Here is a 4,442-nt window from a genome sequence, read left to right as displayed (position 1 = left end):
GGGAGGTGGGGCCCATTCCACCGCCAGGGGGTGAGAGGCAGAGGGTGTGTGCGTGTGTGTGTGTGTGTGTGTGTGTGTGTGTTTTTCGGGGACGGAAGCCTCAGCCCTCGCCTCCAGAATGCCCTGGCTTCTGGCGTTTGGAAGGCGCGAGGGAGTGTGAACTCAAGTTCCCTCGCCCCAGCGACTAGGCGCTGCCCACCGACGGGCAACGCGCAGCGTCCTGGAGGCGGCGCCCTCGCCGGGGCTGCTTCCCGAAGCAGGTGCGGGGTCCCTGCGCGCACCCCGCCTCCTCCAGCAGCGCTCTGAGTGGGAAAATTCCAGTCTGCAGGCTGAACTGCAGGGTTTATTCCACCTCAAGGAACAGCCTGGGGATTGGAGCTCCTTATTGCCAGCCGCAGAGAGCAGGCACGCAGGCCTGCGCAGCTCATCCTACCTGTCTGGGGGAGCTCATCCACTGGAAAGCATTGGTGATTTCATAAGTTACCAGTCCCAGCGTGCTGTTTGCATCATAACCTTGGCGACAGAGGCAGGTTTAATCAAACGCAGGATCTTGGCACTTGCAGGGGCGAAGGGAAGTAGAGGAAACTTAAGGACATCCACATTTTCCCAGACCTAAGGCCAACTTCCTGACAGTTTAGGCATCCCGGAGGTGTCCAGGAAAGAGTGTTGGTTGGGTGTTTTCTGAAGAGATAAGGGTGAGAAGAAATGGTAAAAACAGAATAAGACTTTTCACTAGAGCCTTTGAATTTCTCTGGATTGCACGTTGGGGTTGCCTTGTTACTAAATTACCTGTGTGTCTATTACATTAGTCACCCGAACGGTCCTTTCACAGATTTCTTCCTCTCAGCTGCGAGGTTGCTTCAAGGGGGACTCTGGCCTCCGGTTTTGCAGGTGATGCCAGAATTGTCTTCTGTAAGCGTATGTGTATATGTGAGGGGTGGGGAGTGGTATTTGGAGGGTTTTAGAACAAGTATGAATTGGCCCCGGCTGCCTCTGGAAAGTCTGCTAGTGAGCTGACATGGAAATTTACCTGGCTTACCTTTTGGACTTAGTCCAAACCTGCTCAGGTGTTTCTGGGGAGGACAGGATTCCAGCCTGGCTGACCAGCTAGTTTGAATGCCTGGCATTGGTTGGAGCAGCAGAAATGGAAACTGGCAGGGTAACTTGTTTGAACTCCAGATTCAGGGGTCAGCAACCTCCTTTTACCCTCAATGCCACCCGGGTAATTAAGGAAAGCAGGTGGGATGGAATCTGTCGGCCTAAGTAAGGTGTGTTAGAGGGAGAATTAAGATTTGGAGATGGAGAGTGACCGTAATAAAGTGAGGTCACAATAAAGCAAGTCGTAATCTTTTTCCTAGTGGAGTTTTTGCCTCCAGTTTCAGTGAAGCACAATACAAGGAGGCATGTCTGTATCTTAAAATGTGATTTGCATACTACCTGCTTTAAGATGAAAGAGATGGATGCCTGCTAGATTCTTGAGCTCTACTTCGGGCCTATTAAATCAGAATCTCTGGGACTGGAGCTCAGCAATTTGATTTTAAACATCCACCACAACTACTATAAGGCCTATGTATTAAGCACCTACTAAGTATAGGCATTGTGTTAAGCCCTAGGAGTGCAGTGGGGAGATGACAGCCAAGAACCTGTTCTCTTAGAGCAGCGGTTCTCAACCTGTGGGTCGCAACCCCCTTGGGAGTCGAACGACCCTTTCACAGGGGTCGCCTAAGACCATCGAAAAACACATATATAATTACATATTGTTTTTGTGATTAATCACTATGCTTTAATTATGTTCAATTTGTAACAATGAAAATACATCCTGCATATCAGATATTTACATTACGATTCATAGCAGTAGCAAAATTACAGTTATAAAGTAGCAACGAAAATAATTTTATGGTTGGGGGTCACCACAACATGAGGAACTGTATTAAAGGGTCGCGGCATTAAGAAGGTTGAGAACCACTGTCTTAGAGGCTACATGCTAGTTGAGAAATTAGACAATAAAGTAAACAAATAGTACCTGGCTGGGTAGCTCTGTTGGTTAGAGCGTTGTTCCCACACACCAGGGGTCGGAACGTCTGGCCCGTGGGCCATATAAGGCCTGTGAAATCACTTGGTCTTGCCCTGCCAAGGCATTAGGGGTGAGTCAATGAAATGTTTGACCAAATGTAGCAGGCTAATTTTTTTTTTAAAGCAGGCTAATTTTTAAGTTGATAATTTTGTATGGCCTATGAATGATGTTATAAATATCCAAGTGGCCCTTGGCAGAAAAAAGGTTCCCCACCCCTGCCATACACCAAGGTTACTTACGGGTTTGATCCTCTATCAGGGCATATCCAAGAATCATTCAGTTAGTGCATAAATAAGTGAAATAATAAATCTCTCTCTCCCTCTCTTTCTCCTCTCTCTCTCTCTCTCTCTCTCTCTCTCTCTCTCTCTCCTCTTTCCCTCTCCCTCCCTCCTACAGAGGAGTATAATGATGTGATCTGGTTTACTTTTTTGAACATTATCTTGGCTAATGTGTATGGAATGGATTATGGAAAGTGATGGTAGTAATAAGGGAGAGAGTCCACTTTTCTGTGCAGGGGTGATGAAAGACAGGTGGAGAGACAGGATGTATTTTGGAGATAGAGTCAACTGAACTTGCTGATGTGAGAGGAAGGGTGAGGCGAGAATCCTCTAATGTACACCTAAGGTTGCCGTGTGTGTGTGTGTGTGTGTGTGTGTGTGTGTGTGAGTGTGTGTGTGTATTTAAGAGAGAGAGAGAGAGGGAATTGTTAGACTTCAGCTGGGATGCCCCACTCCCTGGGGGATCGGGTCTAAGCTGACAGTCAGACATCCCCCTGGCAGCCCGGGAGCCCTTGGGTGATGTCTGACTAATGGCTTAGGCCTGTTCCCCGCGGAGAGAGATGGCCTCAGTGCTAGGCCATCAGTCGGACATCCTTAGCACTGCCTTGGAGACAGGAGAGGCTCTCGCCACTGCCACGGAGCTCACCAGACATGAGCCCGGCTTTTGGCTGATTGGTGCTCCCCCTGTGGGAGTTCATTGACCACCAGGGGACAGGTCCTGCATTGAGTGTCTGCCCCCTGGTGGTCAGTGCGCATCATAGCAACTAGTCGTTCCACCGTTCGATTGATTTGCATATTAGCCTTTTATTACATAGGACTAGAGGCCCAGTGCACAAAAATTTGTGCACTCGGGGTGGGGGGGTCCCCCAGCCCGGCCTGTGCCCTCTCGCAGTCTGGGACCCCTCGGAAGATAACGACCTGCTGGCTTAGGCCTGCTCCCAGGTGGCAGAGGGCACGCCCAATCCCTAGGTGCAGCCCCTGGTCAGGCTCAGAGCAGGGCCGATTGGGGAGTTGGGGCGTCGCCCCCTGTCATGCACAGAGCAGGGCGGATCGGGAGGTTGCGATGCCACCCTCAGTCACGCTCAGGGTAGGGCCGATCAGGGGGTTGAGGTGCTGCCCCCTATCACTCACAGAGCAGGGCCCATCAGGGGGGTTGGGGCTCCGTACCCTGTCACACACAGAGCAGGGTCGATCAGGGGGTTGGGGAGCTCCCCCCTGTCATGCACAGAGCAGGGCCCATCAGGGGGTTGAGGAGCTCCCCCCTGTCATGCACAGAGCAGGGCCGATCAGGGGGTTGAGGAGCTCCCCCCGTCACTCACAGAGTAGGGCCGATAGGGGAGTTGGGGCACCGCCCCCTGTCACACATAGAGCAGGGCGGATCAGGAGGTTGGGGCACTGCACCCTGTCACACTCAGGGCAGGGCCAATGGGCAGGTTATGGCTCTACCCTGTCACACACAGAGCAAGGCCCGTGGACACTCAGGGCAGGGCCGATGGAGAGGTTATGGCTCTACCCTGTCACACACAGAGCAGGGCCCGTGGGGGGGGGGGCTTGGGGCGCCGCACCCTGTCACACACAGAGCCGCAGGGTGATCAGGGGATTGGGGAGCTCCCCCCTATCAGGCACAGAGCAGGGCTGATCAGGGGGTTGGGGCGCCTTCCCCTGTCACACACAGAGCCGCAGGGCGATCAGGGGGTTTGGGCGCTGCCCCCTGTCACGCTGATCCCGGTGCCGCGAGGCCTCACTGCTCCACTGATCCTGGTGCCGGGAGGCATATTACCCTTTTACTATATAGAATAGAGGCCTGGTGCACGGGTGGGGGCCGGCTGGTTTGCCCTGAAGGGTGTCCTGGATCAGGGTGTGGGTCCCCACTGGGGTGCCTGGCCAGGCTGGCTGAGGGGCTGAGGGCCGTTTTCAGGCTGGCGGGTGACTGAAGCTCCCAACCACTCCTTTTTTTCTTTTTTTTTTTTTATTCTGGGCCAGCTTTAGCTCTGAGGCCTCGCTGTTGAAAACATTGATACAATGTTGCGGTCAGGCTGGCTGAAGCCCAGCTGACTGAAAGCCGGTTTCTGGGGTTTTGTTTAGCTTCT

Source organism: Myotis lucifugus, unplaced genomic scaffold (genome assembly GCF_000147115.1).
Source record: "Myotis lucifugus unplaced genomic scaffold, Myoluc2.0 scaffold_167, whole genome shotgun sequence".
In the NCBI taxonomy this organism is placed as follows: Eukaryota; Metazoa; Chordata; class Mammalia; order Chiroptera; family Vespertilionidae; genus Myotis; species Myotis lucifugus.
The sequence above is the reverse complement of the archived record's forward strand: the minus strand, read 5'-3'. Positions refer to the sequence as shown.